The sequence below is a fragment of the Hemiscyllium ocellatum genome, chromosome 46, assembly GCF_020745735.1.
Source record: "Hemiscyllium ocellatum isolate sHemOce1 chromosome 46, sHemOce1.pat.X.cur, whole genome shotgun sequence".
In the NCBI taxonomy this organism is placed as follows: Eukaryota; Metazoa; Chordata; class Chondrichthyes; order Orectolobiformes; family Hemiscylliidae; genus Hemiscyllium; species Hemiscyllium ocellatum.
In genome coordinates this window covers 6,711,785-6,732,508 of record NC_083446.1, presented here as the reverse complement: position 1 = coordinate 6,732,508, position 20,724 = coordinate 6,711,785, and the positions used below count along the sequence as shown (strand labels likewise).

General features: G+C 40.8%; 1 protein-coding gene across 3 annotated transcripts in view; it reads right to left on the bottom strand.

Annotated features, from left to right (window-relative positions):
• The window catches only part of LOC132836360 (spectrin beta chain, non-erythrocytic 1-like), a 302,644-nt gene extending 283,005 nt beyond the window's left edge, over positions 1 to 19,639 (bottom strand). For all 3 annotated transcript variants that reach the window (XM_060855849.1, XM_060855846.1, XM_060855848.1), the window contains exon 1: positions 19,396 to 19,639. The gene's annotated coding sequence lies outside the window, so the exon portion shown is untranslated. The remainder of the gene's footprint in view (positions 1 to 19,395) is intronic.
• Positions 19,640 to 20,724: the final 1,085 nt, after the last annotated feature.

The window sequence follows — 20,724 nt, the reverse complement described above, 5'->3', positions numbered from 1 at the left end:
CTCCAAGATTACCAATAATTCATTCCAACCTAACATGACAAATTGGTGAAGGAGTGGCACAGAATTGAAGAGAAGTCAAAATGGCCACCTCATCACACACAATGCTTGTAAAACAATACAGAAATGCATCTAGTGTCATTCTTACACACAAAAAATTAATGCACCTCTTTCACTGATTTTAAATTCTCAAAGCAAATTATTTAATTCTCACTAATTTCCTATTCTTACCCTATCCAATTAATTAACTCAATGATCTTTGCATTTTTAGAAACAGGTGTTTTAATTATTTTCACCTATGGATTTGTACCAAATATTGTGCAAGTCTTCCTTTTATCACATACCAGCCTTGGCAAAGTTATCTGCTTTCAGACTCTTGCCAATGTTGCATTACAACTTATAACTGAAAAATGGAAGAAATGCAAGTTCCTCAATGGTTCACCCGCTTGCCTTCTCTTCCTCCCACCCTCTTCATCAAGTGCTCAAAACTTTCTGAACTATTCACTGGGTTTTGATAATCAGTTTAGGCACTGTTGAAGCACCTCTACTGTAAAAAAAATTCCATTCCTTAAATAATATGTTGAAAGTTATTTCTTTACCATTTCTCATTTTACTATAAATGCTGTGGCTCAGACCTAACACATCAATTGAATATTTGTAAAACAGTTTGGTGAGGTTTGGATTTCATGGTTATACAATGATGCAAATTTCATAATAAAATAGCCTCAGGAATCTCTGCAGCACTTTGAATGTCTCAGAATATTAATTTGCTTTCTAAAATGGATATCTTAAGACAACTAATATATTGCAATCTGGGAAGCCAATTCAGTTGGATTCACCTTATTTTGATTGGGTGGAGGGTGAGACAGTGAAATGATGCAGTTCTGATTTTGTCTGAAAGAGATTTAAAAGGTTGAAGAGAAAGCTGAAATGAAACCCTCATTGTTCTCCAAATGATCAGCTACGTGTGGAGCTCCCGTCTTCAAGCTTCTGATTAATCGTTTTACAGTTGTTAATGTTGGTAAAATATTGAATATAATCATAAAACTCCTACATGTGGAAGCAGCCCATTCAGCCCATCAAGTCTGCACCAAACCTCTGAAGAGCACTGCACCAAAACCCACCCCATCCCCGTAACCCTGCATTTCCCATGGCTAACCCACCTAGCGTGCCTGGACACTATGGGCAATTTTAGCACAATCAATCCACCTAATCTGTACATCTTTGGACTGCAGGAGGAAATCAGAGCACCTGGAGAAAACCCCACGGAGACACTTGGAGAATGTGCAAACTCCATACAGGCCGCTGCCCAAGGGTGGAATCAAACACAGGTCCCTTGTGCCACAAGGCAGCAGTGCTAACCACTGAGTCACCGCGCTGCCCGAATGGCAGACGCTAACACAGAGTTCATCCTCTTCCTATCAACATTCAACATTAACCCAAGTAAATTATTGAGCCAGTGACATCGGACAGAAATCAGGATTCAATTGTAACACCATTCTGTCAATCATGACCAAGGTCAGCTGAACTCAGCAATGGCTTGGCACTGATCCAAGGATTTTCCTAAACTATTTTCCTTTGCTCCTTATCAAGAACAAAGGAGGCAGGTAAGAATAGCAGACCTTTAAACAAAGGGATATAGGTAATGCTGTAAAATAATGTGGGAAGAATTTGCAAAGATTATAATATCAAGGCAAAGCAAGAATGATGAACAAAAACAGAAATTGCTGGAAAAGGTCAGCAAGTCTGACAGCATCTGTGGAGAGAAATCCAAGTTAACATTTCAAGTGTCCTTTCCTCAGAAGAGTCATGAATTAGTTTCTAGTTTCCTCTGCTTAATCTACCTGGTTGTTTGTCTACTCTGTTCAACACCGGTTTTCCAAGTGGGGAGCTCTCAGATTTTATGGAGACCATCAGAAGTTTCCACCAGGGCTGCCTAAGCTTTCACAGATTTGGATATCTTTATGGGCATACTTCTGTTTATTTATACCAAATTAAAACACAGACTGATAATTATGGTAAAGGTATTTAAGGAGTCTGCCAATAATTGCACCAAGTCTGAGCATTTGTTTGAATATTTATCAGCCTGTTTAACTGTATAGTACACGTGTTTAATATGCTAAGACTGTATGCAGAATCTTCCCAACCCCTGAAGGACTTGGACCATGGCAAAAATGTTGGGAAAATTGGCTTGGCTGAGATGTCTGGCGGGGAACTTCACAAATTCAAGAGCAGACATTCCATTTCCGATCAAGTGATGAACGGCAGGAAGAGATTCTCACTAGTGACTGGCAAGAGGCTATTTACATGCATTAATATGCATCGACATTTCACTAATACCTTTATCTCACCTCATTAAAATGCAGTTTCCCATTCTCCCACCAAAGGTTAGAAATTAGATGCCAAGAATTGCTGACATGTAAATCAAAGAGATTACCTGGTAATTCCAGCATCTTGCTTGTTCCTCCTTATCTTCATCTTAGGCCATAAGACCTTAAGATAGAGAAACAGAATTAGGCCATTTGGCCCATCAAGTCTGTTCTGTCATTCGATCATGGCTAATATGTTTCTCAACTCCTTGTAATCTTTGATCCCCTCACCATTCATGGACCTATCTATCTCTGTCTTGAATACCCTCAATGACGCAGCCTCCACATGTCCTTGCAGCAATGAGTTTCAAAGATTAATTACCCTCTGGCTGAATAAATTCTTCCTCATCTCAGTTCTAACGGGTTGTACCTTCAGGTTCTATTCTGTCCTACTGATGGAAACATCTTCTCCACATACTGAATACTGATAGTCCTGGATAGAGTGTAACTTTCAAACAGATTCCCCCCCTCATTTTTCTAACTCTACTGAGTACAGATCCAGAATCCTCAACTACTCCTCATATGACAAGCCATTCATCCCCAAGAAAAGCTCTTGGTAGCCCCTCTAATGCCAGCACATCCTTTGTTCGATAGGGGGCCTGAAATTGCTCTCAATGTTCCAAATGAGATCTGACCAGAGCCTTATACAGCCTCAGCAGTACATTTCTGCTCCTGTATTCTAGCCCTCCCAAAATGAATGCTAACATTGCATTTGCCTTCCTGAATGCCAACAGAATCTGCGTGTTATCCTTAAGAGAATTTTGAACTAGGACCCCCTAGTCCCCATGTAGATATAGGCTTTATAGTACTGGTTCAAGTTCAGTTTCTGGTTATGATGAAATTCATATATGGAAGGATAAGCTGAGATGGCTAAAAGGTTTCCTCAGAGATACCAACTTGCAAATGCATTGCATTTCTTTTCTGCATCAAATTTCCATGCGTGAATATTACTGATACAGACACAGGTTTTATTTGAAATTAAATTAACAGCAGCTGCTGTGGTACCATGATCAAAGACAGCAGCTACGTACAAGCCACAAACATTTTTCACTTTTACTATTTGAAAATATTTTTTGTCCATGTTGTAGACTTTCCACATGCTGAATCCATCCTAAGTCAGAGAGTAGATCAACCCACAAAATAATTACAGTACTAGAGACCATTTTTGCCCAGTGTGGTCTGTGCTGGCTGGAAAAAAGTCATCCAGCCTAATCCCATTTTGCAGCTGTAGGCTGTCAACCCATAGATTTTAGCATTTGTGAATTCCAGGTAGTTTAATGTGCAGTGAGAAAGTGTGTCTCTACTACCACTGCTGAGGAAAAATAGGTTCCTGCTAACTTTATTTAAGCTCTTATAATTTTATACAATTGAGTGAAAGGTGTATGTGTCTGACATTTCTAATTTTTATTACTTCCAATACTTATTATGGATGGGATTGAAGGGCTCTGTCACAGTTATTGGTTATCCTTGACTGACCTACTGGAATAAATGCTTTTTTTGGTTGAAAATGCCTGGAAGGGTAGGTAAGGTGGAAAAACTCACATTCTTTAAAAAGTAATTGGATGAACACTTAAAATGTCATGATTAGAGTGGTGCTGGAAAAGCACAGCAGGTCAGGCAGCATTCGAGGAGCAGGAAAATCGACGTTTCGATGAAGGGCTTTTGTCCGAAACGTCGATTTTCCTGCTCCTTGGATGCTGCCTGACCTGCTGTGCTTTTCCAGCACCACCCTAATCTAGACCCTGGTTTCCAGCATCTGCAGTCCTTGTGTTTACCTACTTAAAATGTCATAACATAGAAGGCTATGGACCAAATTCTGGAAAGTAGGACTCGTATAAATTTAAAGTAGTTTGTTTTTGTCAGAAGAGACTCATTGCGCCTCCTCTGTTCTGTATGATTCTATATGATTGTGTAACTATAGCCCTAGAACATGATGTATAGAGATAGGAGACTTGCATCGCAGCCCGAGCAGGACCTGAATCCAGATCAGAGTGGTAATCTAGCGTATCTTCCAGACTCTCACAACTAAAAGGATCTGTCAGATCACTGTAGAAAGTCTATGCATTTCCAGTATTGGGTGCCTTCCATCTTGTAAGGCAACACAGTTGACCACACATTGCAAACTATGCTATGTTTTGTCTGATGTATCTCAGATGCCCCAATCAGGCATGTAGTCTCTGCTGCACATACTGCAGGTACAGACAACAGACTGAGAAAGAGCAGAATTCACTGACCTTTGTTTTCTCTGGACCCTCTCCTCACCTAGCTGAGCTTTCCTTTTTTCCTCATCCCTTTCAATGGCCCTCCAAAAGCAGTTAGCCTCTACAAGGCACAGCTATCTATGACTGTCTCCCAGTCATCTAAGTATACATCAGCCACCTTTGTATCTCACTTCCAAACGTCCTAGTATAAAAGATAGGGATGTCCAATAGATCATAAACTTGCATTATGTCCAGGTCTCCTTCCAAAACGTCTTTGGGAATACAACCATCATTCTTCCGATGAATAAGCCACACTAACAAACCTGGCATGCTCCAGGACCTCAGTTGGTGACTCTGCCCTGTCAAGAGATGCTGAGGATACTTCCAAGACAGCTTTTCTCCTACTTTGGCATATGTTGTTCAGGTCTCTCAACTATATCCCAGTATGCATATTTGCATATGTGATAGCACAGGCTGTAGAACAGTAGCTCTCATTTTTCACCTCCATTTACAACTCATTCTCACATTGAGAAAGCTTGAATACTGGAAGTACAATCTCTTGAATTTGAGTCCCTGAAATAAATATGTCATGCTAAAATAACTAAAACTGATTTTATTAAATTATTCGACCACAGGCTTTTTTAACTGTATAATTCTTGAAAAATAAGTATCTCTATGGATCTGAAAGTAGACTTGTTTGGTGCGATTCTCATAGAAATGTTTAAAATGCTTGCACCAAATCCTTCACTATATTTTCCTTAGTAGCAGAGGAAGGGATTTCACACTGTTTTAATGTGATTAATTTCTATATTGATCTACCAATTCAATCTGAATAGGAACTAGCAATCTGTGAATTGTAACATTTCGAGAACCGAGTGTTCCAATGTTTAGTAGGTAACTATATTCAAACCTGTTTAGGATCAAGGGTGTGGCTTGTTGCAAGGTTTTGTTTGGTCATTCAAAGCATTTCATGGGTCACTGAAGAATTAATTCAAAAGAAATAGGCAGCTGGAGGAGGGGAACATGGGAAGGCTGTATGTCAGAAAGAGATAGGCGGAAGCTGGCTCACTTTATGCAGTGCTGCTATTCAACTGGACTGCTAAGAAATAAATAATTTTATGTCTTGGAACTCAGGAAGAGGTCCTAAGAATTGGTGGATATCTTTGTGCCATCAGGACTCAAGGAGTTCTAGGAGTCACTTAAGGCAACAGAGCAGGGGCTTAGAGGTCAGGGACAAATTAAGAGGTAATACTAGCTTAGTGAAAGCTAACTATAAGTGAAAAGCTGAGTTATGCTGGAATGAAGTTTCCAGAATCCAGGCAAAGAATAATCCCAGGAAAGGAGGTGACTGACCAGAGCATAAGCAATCATTGATGTAGTCCATAATGGAGTAGGGAGCTGATGATCAATGGAGTGCGGGTTTTATAGAATGTGGCTAACTAAAATAAAGATCCCACTAAAATTGTGGGCTTGGATTCTGTTCAAAAGTATTTATCTTCCAATATTCAACAGTGAATAACAGAAAGATCAATGACATCAGGGAAACAGCCCCATCAGCCTGAAAAACTTGATAGGTGCGATATGGTACACAATTGTGATTAAAAAGTCATCAACACAGGTATCAATTTTCTTCCCTACATTATCAACGTCATCATTCTCCAGGAAGAGCAGATACTTGACTTGTTGGTTCACTGAAAAATGCAACCACAAACTTGTTGACTAATGAGTTAATAACTTCACTTTTTATCATCAATCTCATTCAAACTGTTGACAGCAAAAACAAGCAAAACAGCAAATGTAGAAAATATGAGCTAAACATAAAAAGATAGCAGGCCTGTTACTTATTAAAAAGAAAACAACATTCTGGAATTCCCATTGGAAACAGTAACTCAATACTGTCGGATCAACTGTCAATATTCAGGATTTTTTGAATGGATCCAGCTACAACAACAGTCAAAAAAGTTGACAACATGCACCAGAAAGTAGTTCACTTGATCAGCAACTCTGCTAATGAACAAAATAACCAACCCTCCACCACCAACAAACTGAAAGCGATGTACATAAATCTACAGGGAGCATGGCTTCAATTTACCAAACTGACTTCAATAGCAGTATTCTGGTTTGTAATCTTTACTGGCAAGGAAGACAAGACCATAAGATCACAGGAACACCATCTCATTTCCGTTCCAAGATACCATGTTAACTTGACCATAATATTGGATTATTTGTTGATGATGAGTCAGGCCATTTTGACAGCAGCATCACCATGCACACAGATAAGGATGGATAAGTGGAGCTGAGGCCACAAAAAGATCAACCAGGATCTTACTGAATGGCAGAGTGGGCTCAAAGGGCTAGATGACCTATTTTTGCTCCTACTTCTTATGTTCTTATGATAACATCTGTTAGCAGGAAATGATAGAAGCTATTATTAAAGATGTTATAACTGGATACCTGAAAAGTTCAAGATATTCAGGCAAAAATAACACGGTTTAGTTAAAGAAAAATCATGTTTTAACTAATTTGTTAGAGTTCTTTGAAGACGATAAAGGGGAACAAGTGGATGTATTGGAGGCATTGGATATGGTGTCACATCAAAGACTATTGTGGAAAATAAAAGCTCATTATGTTGGGGATAACATATTGGTACGGATAGATGATTGGTTGTCTAACAGGAAGCAAACAGTGGGAGTAAACTAGTCTTTTTCAGATTGGCAGGATGTCAAAAAGTGGTATGCCACAGGGATCTGTGCTGGGTAATTGGTGCAATTTATATACATAGTTGGAATGAAGGGACCAAAGATATGTTAGCTAAATTTGTTCAGACATAAAGGTCTGCAGGAAAGTTAGCCGTGAAGAAGATGTAAGGTTATATGAATGGGCAAAGATCTAGCAATTGAAGTATAGTGTTGGAAAGTGTGAAACTGTCCATTTTGGAAGAAAGAATACAAAAGAAGCAAATGATCTGGATTACAAGACATTGAAGAGCTCTGAGATGCAGACAGGTCTTGGGGTCCTAATCTATGAATCAAAGAAGGATAGTATGTAGGTTCAGCAAGTAATCAGGAAAGCTAATACAGTGTAATGTTTTGTTGTGAGAGGAATTGAATGCAAGAACAGAGACGTTATGTTTCAGTCATACATGGTACTGGTGAAACCACATATGGAGGACTGAGTACAGAACTAGTCACCATACTCACAGAAGGATATTAATACAATGGAAATAGTTCAGACTTAACTGAATTAAGTGAATTGCCTTATGAGGAAAGGCTAGGTAGGGTATGTCTGTATTGAGAGTTTAACCTCAGAGGTGACTTAATTGAAACATATAAAATTCTGAGGGGACTGAACTGTGTGGTTACTGAAAGGATGTTTCCCCTTGTGGGAGAATCTAGAAAAAGGGGCCATAGTTTAAAAATAAGGGGTCATCCAATTAAGACTGAGACGAGAGTCTTTAGAATTCCCTTCCTCAAAAGACAGAGAATGCTGAATTTTTGATTTTTTTTGTAAATATATTTATTAGCAAATTTTTTTAACTTTACATATAAAATTATTGAAAAAAATCAATAATAAATAGTACAATAAAAAGAAAAAAAAACAAACACAAACTATCTACTAACTACTAACTTACCCTATAATACAAAGAAAACCCGACATTGTGCAAAGCAACACCAAAAAAAAAGCAAAAAAAACCCAAAAAAAACCCCACAAAATACAGACCAGCTATGCTCGGCGCAAAGCTCCCAACCAAAGGAACGGGAGCATTGTATATATACCCATATTAACTCGGGGACCCCCTCCAGGGCCCAAGGCTTGACAAATCTAATCATCCTGGTTAAACAAACGCCCTAGTTAAGATAACTGACAAATCTATATCCAAATAACTCCAGTAGGGCTGCCATGTCTTATAAAAATTGTCTGTTGTGTGGTGCACCATGTTTGTAAAAAGGTCCAAGGGAATGTGCTCCATAATTAATTTCTGCCATCCCAGCAAGCCCAGCGGGTTCTCAGACACCCAATTCATCAGAATATTCTTCCGTGCACAGTATGCAAGAATATTAAATAGTTTCTTCCCATGCCCGTCTAAAGATGGTAAATTCGGTAGACCTAAGAGGAGAGATATCGGGTCTACTTTGACTTCAGTCCTCAATACCCTCCCTATCTCTCCCGCCACAGTGCTCCAATAAACACAGAGCCTATGGCATGTCCAGAAGCAATGGGTAAGAGTACCTACACTTATTTTACATTTGGGGCACACTGAAAATGCCCCTTTTTTAAACTTCGCCAGATGGTCTGGTGCCAGATGAGCCCTCTGCAGAACTTTTTACTGTGTAGCACATGTCCTATTACAGATTGAGATCTTTTGAGTATTCTCACATATGTTCTCCTATGTTTCAGAAGAGATCTCCACTCCCAGCTCTTGTTCCCAGATCTTGCATAACCAGTTAATATCCTGCTTGGCCTGCCACCCAGCATGTGATAGAGGGCACTAACCAAAAGGGTGCTTGTGGTACGCAGCAACAACCTCTCTGTATCAGGCTTATAGGGCTTAGTGAGAAGCGTAGTCTTCTTCTGGATGGAATCCCTAACCTGAAAAAAACAGAAAAGATCTCTGCTGGGCAACCCATATTTGTGGCTCAGTTGCTCAAAAGACATCATAACCTCCCCCTCAAACAAGTCTCCCAAACTAGAAACTCCTTTTGCTGCCCATAGTTTGAACCCTGAGTCCATCATCCCTGGTCGAACCCTGGCATGCCAAATCTTGGATAAACAACCCTCACTCTAACCCATCACCCTCCATGCCTTGACTGTACTAATGACAATGGGGTTCCGGCAATGGTCCATAACTGTCCTTATCTTATCCATGAACAATAGGTTAATAAGAGGGCACTTTGCCTGGGAGGCCTCGATATCCAGCCATATTGAGTTTGGATCATTACCTACCCAATCACAGACAAAGGACAGCAGGGAACTCAATTGATACCTCCTGATGTCTGGGAAATCAACTCCTCCCCCTCCGTGAGGCAACTGCAATTTAATAAGTTTGATGAGGGGCCGCCCACGATGCCAGACAAAGGAACCAAACCACCCCATAAGCTTCCGTAGCGTGAACCTGGGAAACATTATGGGGAGCATACGCATGAAATAAAGCAAAAGAGGAAGAACATTCATCTTAATGAGAGATATTCGACCCAGCCACGAAATTGGATCTCTGGAGACCTCGTCTAATATTGTCGAGCAAGTGAGCAAAGTTCATCTGAAATAACAGATCAAACTTGGGGATAATAAAAATGCCTAGATATCGGAACCCTGCCCATGACCACATAAAAGGGAACTTAGGGCCACCTTCAACTTGGGGTACATCCTTAAGGTTCCCCAAAGGCACAGCCTCCGATTTTGCAAAGTTAATCTTATATCCTGAAATAGCTCCAAATGAATTGATGCATTGTATCAAATGGGGTACAGAGGTCATTGGGTTTGATAAAAACAGAAGGACATCATCCACATACAGTGCAATCTTGTGTGCCCTCGATCCCACTTCCGGAGCGGTTCTGTGGACATTCTGACAAATGGCTTCTGCCAGCGGCTCTATCACCAACGTAAACAACAGCGGTGAGAGGGGCCAGCCTTGCCGACTACCCCTAACAATCCTAAAATTCACCCCGTTGATGACCGAGACCAAAGGGTGGCAAAATAAAACCTCTACCCACCTAGCAAAGACTCCACCTAACCCAAACTGTTCTAAGACATTAAAAAGATATGGCCATTCCACCCAGTCAAATGCTTTCTCTGCATCTAAGGAAATCACCAACCCCTGAAGCGATCATTGCTGACAAGCTTGGACTATATTCAGCAACCTTCTAATATTATCAGAGGACCTACAGCCCCTTATAAAACCTGTCTGGTCCCCTTTAATAATATGGCGCAAAACCCTTTCCACTCTCAGCGCCAGGATCTTGGACAGAATCTTGAAATCTGAATTTAAGAGAGAGATGCCTGCATGAGGCACAATGCTCAGGAACCTCCGCCTTCTTAAGAATTAGGGAAATATTAGCTTCTCTCAAAGATGGTGGTAGGCATTCATGCATATAGGAGTGATTGTACATCTCCAACATCGGCCCGGACAGAATCCCTATAAACTCCTTATAAAACTCACCCGGAAGATCATCAGAGCCAGGCACTTTCCCACTCTGAAGTTGCCTAGCTGCCTCCTGTATTTCCTGAACTGTCAAGGGGGCATTTAAAAGAGAGGCCTGTTCCAAGGTTACCCCAGGAGGTCGAGATTCTTAAAAAAGGTCTCCATTTCAGCCCTCCTGTCCTCGCAACCTTCAGACCGATACAATTCAGAGTAAAAAGCTCTGAAAAGCCTCATTAATCTTTTTAGCATCGTACGTAAGGACCCCGGCACTTTGTCTGATTGCAGTAATGGACTGGGAGCACGCTTTTCCCTAGTCAGGTATGCTAAATACTTCCCTGGCCTATCCACGTATTCAAACAGCCTTTGTCTAGCAAAAGCAAGTTCTTTCTTTGCGTTTCGTGCCAGTATTGAATTCAAGGCAGCCCAGAGGGCCGTGATCCGCTGTAGCTTAGTCACCGAAGGCCATACAATATGTGCCGCCTCAGTGGCTTTCAACCGCATCTCAAGTAGACGCTGCTGTTCCTCCTTCTATCGTTTTCAGCTTGCCGAATAGGAAATAGCTAATCCCCTAGCAAAGGCCTTAGCAGTCTCCCATAGCATAGATGGACTACTAGCTGCCTGAGTTGATAGTCAAGAATTCCTGAAACTCCTTCAAAAAGTATTCCACAAATTTGGAATCCTTAAGGAGAAAAGAGTCCAAACGCCAGTGCCACAAAATTAGCCCCTCACTCTTGGTCTTAACCTCCAAATATACTGCTGCATGATCAGAGATAGCTATATTCCCAATTTTACAACCCATAATCGAATCCAGAAGGGCCGAGGGAGCCAGAAAGAGGTCAATCCTCATGTGACACTTATGTGGGTTTGAAAGAAAGGTGAAGTCCCTGCCAGTAGGGTGAAGACATCTCCAAATATCCACCAGCCCCAACTCCTCACATAAGTCAACCACCTGCTTGGCCTGCAAAGAAGTAGTTGGGGGCCCACAAGGCATCCTGTCCACTGTCTGATCCAAAAGACAATTAAAATCCCCTCCTACAATATTGTGCCGTGTTCCAAAAGCACTCAACTTAGAGAAAGCATTAATCAAAAATTTGAGGGGATGCGCCGGAGGACAGTGGACATTTAAAATGTCATATTCCTCCCCATGTATCAGGGCTTTAAGTATCACAAACCGTCCCTGCTCATCTTTCACCTGCTCTAATAATGTGAACAGAAGATTTTTCTGGATAAGTACCACCATTCCCCTACTTTTAGTAGAAAAGGATGTAAAGAATACCCAGTCATAACCCCCTGTTGTAATATCAGGTGTTCCCCATCATCAAGATGGGTTTCCTGCAACGAAGTGATATCAACCCTTTCCCTCCTAAGGCTAGAAAGCACTTTTTTCCTTTTAACAGGTGAATGACTTCCCTTAATGTTCCAGGTGCACCATTTAATAAGACACTTAGCCACATCCCCTTTCAGACACCCTTGAACCCCTCAGAGGGAGAACCCTACTTACAAAGAGCCGAGCATAAGTAAATAAAGGCTCATAGAGTCGAAGAACTATATATACAAAAACTACTTTATCATAACTATGAACAACTATTACTACCAAACAACTACAAAAAAAATCAACTTCAAAACCTTGAATGGAAGACTCTTGCCCCTGCCCATAGGGGGCACTCACCCTACCCATCCCCTCCTTCACAGCTCTTTCAACCTCAGACTGTGCCCCAGCCTTAGGCCAGAAATAAAACAAGATGATCCTTAAATCAACAGAAAAAAGCACAAGTCAGGATGAGCTCTCCACCCATCCCTGGCTTCATGTCACCCCTACTTGTGACTAAATGAGAAATAGAAGAAACAAAAAAAAGGAGAGATAACAAAGAACATCCACAAAATTTCCCATCAGAAAATCCAGTTATTAAAAAAAGGAACAACTTATTCCAAGGTCTTTTCCCCCCTTTCCAAAAAGGAAATTATTAGGGAGAAAGAAAGGAATTTAAAAGAAAGGAAGGGAAAACATGAGGAAAGATAGAAAAGAGAACAAACATTAACCATATTCTTCAGGCCAATCCATCTATTTTAAAGTGTCTACAAAATTTTTAGCTTTATCCGCTGAGTCAAATTTTTAAACTGAGTCCTCGTGGCTGAAATGGAGCACTGCGGGATATCTCATGGAGTACTGAATGCCCAGGTTCCTCAGCCTCTTTTTAACTTCATTGAAGGACTTCCTCTTTCGAATTACAGCTGCAGAGAAATCCTGGAAAAACATGATTTTTGACCTCTAGCACAGCAGTGCCTGCGGATCTTTTCCAGAGATCTGGAAGCTTCTATGACTTTTTGCTTGTCTTTAAATGAATGAAAGTGCACTAGGACCGAGCGGGGGGCACTGCACCAGCCCTGACCTGTGCATTGTAACCCGATAAGCCCTTTCAATCTGTAGCCTGCCGGACTCAATGTGAAGGCCCAAAACCTTTGGCAGCCAGTTTTCAAAGAAGCTGACTGGCTGCTCATTTTCCTCACCTTCAGGGAGCCCAACAATTCGGAGAATTATCCTCCAACATCGATTTTCGAGGTCGTCAATATGATCTCACAAGGCCCGCATCTCTCGCTCCAGTATCTGGATTCGACTGGATGAGGACTCCATTGCAGCTTCCAGGGCCTTAGTTCGACCCTCCACCTCCGCCAGCTTCTCCCCGAGGCCCTGGGTCTCCTGCTCATGCTTCTGCAGCATGGATGCAATAGGTTGGACCTGGGCACGAACCTCCCCACTGATCTCCTCAATCGCAGCCCCAACTTTCAAGGTAAGTCTCTCCAGCGCCGTAGCCAATTCCTGTGAGTCTGTCTCGTCGGGGGGGGGGTCAGGGGAGGCTGCTGCTGCTGCAGTCTCTGGTGTCGTAGGTGTTGCAGGAGAGTGTCCTCCCTGCTGCTGTTTGCTTGTTCCTTTTCCCTTTGGCATCCTTCTCACTCCCAAATATTAACAAATATGTATTCTGTAGGGTTTTAAACTAATAATTCCACCACATAAGTTGGCCAGGGATGGCAAAAAAAACACCAGTATGCCTTGGCTGTTAGGAATAGCTGTCCACAGCAGTTCTACAGAATTGCCGCCATCTTGTCAAGAGCCAATTTTTGAATTTTTTAAACTGGAAAGTAGAGATTATTGCTTACCAAGGGGATGAAAGAATACCGCACGTATGCAAGAGTGCAGAGTTATTGTTTAAATCAGATCAGTCCAGATCTTATTGAATGGTGGAATAGACTCCCAGGACTTGTTTGTACATTCATAAACTGAATGATGAAATGGGCTGAAAATGTTCAATGGCATACTTCTGTTCACAGTACGTCCAAGGAGAAGAACAAAACTGTTCTCGATTAATTCTTTTACTGAATTAAATCAACAGGAATTATAATTTTTAAAATTTGAAATCTTAAAACCCTATTAATCCAAACCCAATTTGAAATCGCAAAGTTCAGAAAAAGGAGTTATGTTGTTCACAGTTCATTCAACCAAATGAAGGAGTGGCTGTGAACAGAAGCTTCAACTGTCACTTGCTAAATCCCACAAAACTAACCGATTTTGATTGCAATAATACAAAACTTGTCAACACAACTCAAAATTCATCAGAGGCACTGGGGGCAACTACAAGTCCTGCTGCTTCAGACATCCACTTAATTCAACAGTACAAACTTAGATCATCACCACATCAACCCATTTCTTGCACAATGCAATGACACAGGGAATCACAGATACACATGTAAAATTCAATCTTACCATTCTAAACTGTTCCCAAATGAAGAAAAAAAAAATTAGATCGCTTTAAATAAGGCCCTTTTATTCGTTGTATGAGAAATGGAGATGATACTGTCTCTCATCTGAACTCTTGACTCTAATGTAGAACATAGAGGGAAAAGCACTCTATCTCAGTTTTATAAATATCCAACAACAGACAGGCATTAATAAAGGCCAAGAGAAACTGCAAGCATGAAGTCTGTTGAGATGCACAAATGATAGGGAGTTGCCATAAATATGCCTAGTCGTGCAAGCTTTTGAGCTCCTGACTTCACATAAGCTTTATCAAAATTGCTACCAGCCTCAGCTAACCTATTGTTGATGCCCCCCATTTACACTTTCATCTGGAGGCTTAACTCTTCAAACACTATCCTATCCATTTATCCCTAGACTATAGTACCCCCAAGTTCCTAGGTTCCCATTCTTGTGTTTCAATTCCATCCTGATATTGCTTCACCCTCTCCAACCTCCAAACTTTCTGTTCCTCTCTCTTTTAGTAAATCCTTACTTGATCAATACTGACGCTCTTGCCTTGGGCTTTCTAATACTCATTGTGGAATTCTCTCCCAAAATCTCTGCACTTCAATATTCTCCCTTCACAACCTCAGCAAGGCTTTTGGACCCTCTATTAATATCTTCCTTTATCTTAACTTTCATTCTCGTCTGGTTACTTATGATGCATAGTAGGGCACATTTCTACATTAAATATGACATATAAATACAAACCATTTTTATGAAACCACTAAGGTGCAAAGGTTTATTCCAAATATAAACTGCATCATAATGCTGTTTTTGTTTACGTGTGACTGTCTCAGTTCTGTCAACTATTCTTAGGTTACTTTGCCTTCCCAGAGTATAGACAGAATTTATTCCAAGCAATGGTGTTCTTCGCTTCAGACTAGAGACTCAGTGAGAGACCCAACTCTCTCTGTTGGGTAAGACCTGCATGGCAGTTATTACATGGCAATTAGCAACTTTCAGCTGCCAACAGAAGGAGAGTTGTCTTGGCTGCTGCCAATGTACCCACTAGAGGTCAAGAATCAGCGATGCACCCCAGCCACAAGGTATAACAGCATTCCTGCCCCAAACTTAATCAGGGCAGAGTAGGAAAGTGGTGGGATGCCCACCCTGTATCCTCCTACCCATTTAAATGTCCAGCCTCCATACTTGTCAAAGTTAATAACACTAAATCGCATCTTATGAGTTCTGATATCGCAGTACACTGTACTGGGAAAATTAATCCACCAATCTTACAATGGAAATAAAGTGAAATCCGTTGCCATTAACCATCTAATTGAGATATACTGCTGCTTGTGTGTGTTTGTGTGTGTGTGGGAGAGAGAGAGAGAGAGCTGTCAAAAGAATGCTGATAACTAGGTTCATAATTACACAACCAGCATCTGTTCTTGACCAACAACACTGATACCTCACTAAAGTCAGTCCTGTAAAAGATGCATTAAACGTTTGAAAACATGTCTAACTAAAAGGAAATCTGTCAAATTTAGTCAAAACCCATGGGACGGCAGGGAGAATTTCCACCAATTACAGCAACAAAGGATCGATCTAAAGAATGGCAAAACTCAAACAAAAGCCAAAGTTGTGATGAAGCTTTGTCAATCGATTATCTCTTGCATGAGCCAATCCTAAAGAGTATTATAGTTTTCCCTGACAGATTCCAGCCCTAGAGATACATTTTGGAAAAGACAGCATTGCTCTAGAGCTACCTACATGGAAACCTTTCAAAGTGAATCTACAGTATAGCCACTGGCATCAGTGTCACTACATTTGATTTTTCTCAGTCAGAGCTGAAAAATGTGTTGCTGGTAAAGCTCAACAGGTCAGGCAGCATCCAAGAAGCAGGAGAATCGACGTTTCGGGCATGAGTCTGAAGAAGGACTGATGCCCGAAACGTTGATTCTCCTGCTCCTTGGATGCTGCCTGACCTGCTACGCTTTTCCAGCAACACATTTTTCAGCTCTGATCTCCAGCATCTGCAGTCTTCACTTTCTCCTTTTTCTCAGTCAGCCAAAGATATAAGAATGCCTGGGTGCAGAGCATTAAAATCAACTGATATAATCCAGAAAGCGTCAATTAACTCACATGATGTGAGTTCTGATTAAGAGCTCCCATATTTTCTCCCCTCTAAAGAAATAATGTCGATACTTTCAGCTGAGTTACCGAGAGATAACAAAAAAATGTAAGGAATGGCATGTCTTTTGAAACTCAAACACATTACCAAAAGGGCAAGAGGTGACACCACAATCTCAGTGGACACTGTCATCGGCTGAATTGTTCTGGCCTCCACAATGTGAAGAAACAAAATAAGGGTGACTTGCAGGATGAAGAACTGCACAACATGTAAACATTTAAAATTACAACTTAGCACACAAATTGACAAGAGTCATTCAGGCCTTTAGATTGGAGGGTATCATTGAGTCTTGGAGTCACATGTATTCTGTCATCACACACACCCACTGTAATACTGTAAACTTCAGAACTTTAATAATTGTTCAGGGATTGAGTGAATTAGCAATAATTCTTTCTGGAATAAACTGTTTCCTGACATAAAAGGGACAAGGATATTAAACATTTGAAAACAGGTCAAACTAAATGGAAATCAGTCAAAATCGTGGGATGAACGGATCTAAAGGATCATTAATAATGTCACATCATAAACTTCACCAGACAGAAAATCCTGTAATTCAACTTCAGGGTTCTCCATCAGCAGAACTCAAGAGAATTATACTGCACAAGGATCAAACACTGGACATCGAGAGACATACACTGTTGATTGGAATCGTAGCTAAATTCCACTATGAATCAGGTAATAGCTGAGGTGAGGAGCAAAATACTGCAGATGCTGAATCTGAATCAAAAACAGCACTCCAAGGCCACCCAACAGTTGCATTAATGCTGCCCCCTCCATACTTGACTTTGCTCTGATGAAGATTAATCTAGACTCAAAATGTTAGCGTACTTTCTCTCTATTCATGCTGCCTGACCTGCTGTGATCTCCAGCATTTTTTGTTTTTAGTAGCTCAGTTGAGTTGTGAGGCTTAACGTGCTTAATCGAGGGGTCTTATTTTCTTATGCTACATGCAATGAAGTTAAGTAATTGTTCCAATAATTGATTATCTGTAAAATTTCTTTAAAAGTAGCCAAATTTAAGTTAGTTTGTGACACAAGTATTTTCAAGTATTACAAGTTGCTGATAATAACAGATCCTAGTGGTCTGACTTAGGATTTTCCCACCGAATGAAGTAGCAGTCCCAAAAACAGTGCTTCATAATCTCCAAGGATCAATCCAAGAAGAAATAAATAAGAAAGTACGGTCTAAGTTCCCTGAGTTTCATGGACAAGATTGCCAGGGTTCACAGAATTCATTCTGGGCACTTTCGTTTGTGACCTTAGCATTCCATACTGATTGTAATTTGACCTGCTATGCAGTGAACCCTTGTTACTGTAAGTAAAAATGATGCAAAATAGTCCTTATGAGAGCTTCCCTCAATAGTCAAAAGTAATCAACCTGCAAATATTCCATTCATTGTGCAAGTGCTTTGTGAACTCTTTCAATTTTTCTGAGAATTTTAGATTCCCTACCTATTCTGAGGGAATTGCAACCTCTGGCATCGAACAACTGAGGAAGAAAAAGTTAATAAAAACTCATAAAAATAGCAAGCATAGGATTTTCGGTGGAAGGAGCAGAAACTTAATGTTCTAAAATGAGTAATTAATTGAATATAATGATAAACTTGAATAAAATCTTATGCTTAGCGAAGTGCACAGATTTGTTAACTTTTCATGATGGAATAATTAGATACGTTTGTAGAAAGAATCACCCAAGTTAGTTTTCTAAGCACTCTTAGCCAAAGGGCACTTTTCTAAGGAAAAGGGTACGCTGAAAGAAGAGGCTGCACTGAAGAGTGGCACCACCTACGATTTCACCCACTGGACAAGAATCTGTGCATGGCAAGATGGTGGATACAAAAATGATGGAATCCTTCGACTCTAACCAGAGAATCAAAATACTGTCATTCTCTGCTTCTCACTGAAGCTGCTCTGCCACAGAGAATAAAAATTATTTCATGGTAATTGGGAAGTAGCATTCGCTCAATCTTGGCTAGAACTTGATATTCAGCAACCAACAACAACAAAATCACAGGAGGAAACAAGATCCAGTCAGCTTTCCAGGTAATGGATCCCATTGGAGAACAGCTAGAAATGGATCAGAGACGTGACTAGCCCCTTTTGTTTGTGGAGACTAGATTTGATTGCACTTTAAAGGAATTAATCTGACACTGAAAAAATGATAAATCACATACGCAATTGCACAGCACCGTATCTCCTGAACATTCTCAGGAGCTGACCTGTCTTTTAAAAAAGCACATCATTTCTAACTGTATGGTGAGTGACTCGACTGAAGAGTCATTCGTGATAGCAATATTTTCCAAACGCATAGTGACGGGGAAAACCCGTGTCTGCAACATGTCTCTTGCTCCCCCCAAAACATTATGCAATGAAACCAAAAGAAAATCGTTAGAAATCGCAACGTTTCCGCGACAACAAAACAGCATTATTTAGGCATTTCGTTATTCAAAAGACAGGATACCGACGAGCGTCCGGATTTGATCTTTACTGATCAAAAATGCAACAATATCCTTGGTCTAATTTTTAGATGCAAGGTAATCCGAACACGAAGGAATCTTAAGTGCATGGTCGAAATATCTCTATTTCCCGAACGCTCGAAATCTCCGGTAACGGATTGTAGCATTAGTCATCCAACCCATCACAGGGACGGGGGAGTCGGCAACAATATTTTGATGAATGGAGACTGCATCTAGCAATTAGTACACCCCTTTTATTTTGCACCCATCCCTTCCCCCTCAACATCCTCGGGGGTTGCACACGTACCTTTATCTGGCGAAATCAGCCTTCCCTGTACACAAAGCTGAAGGCGATTAGATTTTAAATCCACACATCTCTCTCGGTTCTCTCTTCTCCCTTGATCAGAGAGGTTGCAGCGGATGCTGCGAGTTACGGCATCCAGACTCCTGAACCCTGCCAATGAAATAATCCGGCATGAGATATTCTGGTCAATACGATGAGGGCTTGTGCAATTCTGGCTAACGGTTCACTAGTTTCAAGCAAGCGGTTCTCTCTCCCCGGCAGATGGCTGGATATCTGATCGCATTGGATGCTTTTGCATACACGGCGGAGGAATACACACAGAATGGGGTAGACACAGACACACAATGCAGTAATCTGGGACAAGGCACAGCAGCACATGGCTGGTTAACGGTTCCTCTATTAACACCGCATCGTGCTTTGCTGACTCAAAGTAGGGCAAAAACAAAACACTACTTTAAACACACCTGCACCCATATACCTTACATCTAATCTTTTTCAAATTGTATATCTTTGCCCCAACAGGTCACACTGGTGATTTATTGTGAAAGACTGGTGATGCTTATACCTGTTAAAGATCCATTTTTATTTACATTTTTAAAAGTTGTTTTTATTAAGGGGACTGCAGTTTAAGCAGGTCATGTCTGGTTAGGTCTGAGGAAGAATCAATCGACACGAAACGTTAACTCTGATTACTCCCCTCATATACTGCCAAACTCGCCAAGCTTTTCCAGCAATTTCTATTTTTGTGTCTGATTTACAGCATCCACAGTTTTTTTCGGTTTTGACATATATTAGTCTGATGCCTGCAAGGCTGACAGAAGCAGAGACCCTCAAAACATTTAAGTACTTAGGTGTGCAATTGTGACGCCAAGGCATAAGAAGTGGCTATGGGTTAAGTATATGGGATTAGAATAATTAGGTGGTTGTTTTTGGCCAGCATGGAAGGGACAGGCCAAAGGGCCTTTTTCCTTACTGCAGATCTTTCTGACTCAAAGGTGACCCAAGTACAACAGTATTGGAAATTAATATAATTAATAGTGCAAAATGAATCAATAGTGGCACTCAACCCCTTTGGTATGAACATTGCTTATGGTTTCAAAAAAAAGTGTTAGTTTTAAATCAGTCATTTACAGAAAATGCTAGATAACCTCAGCAGGCCTGGTAACCTCTGTGGAAGAGAAACAAAGTTCCCAGTTCAGATAAGTCACAGCTGACTCAAAACGTTAACTCTGCTTCTCTCTCTCTAGATACTTCCAAACCTGCTGTGTTTCACCAGCTATGTTTTTTTTTCAGATTTCCAGCATTTGCAGTACTTTGCTTTTATTTCCACGT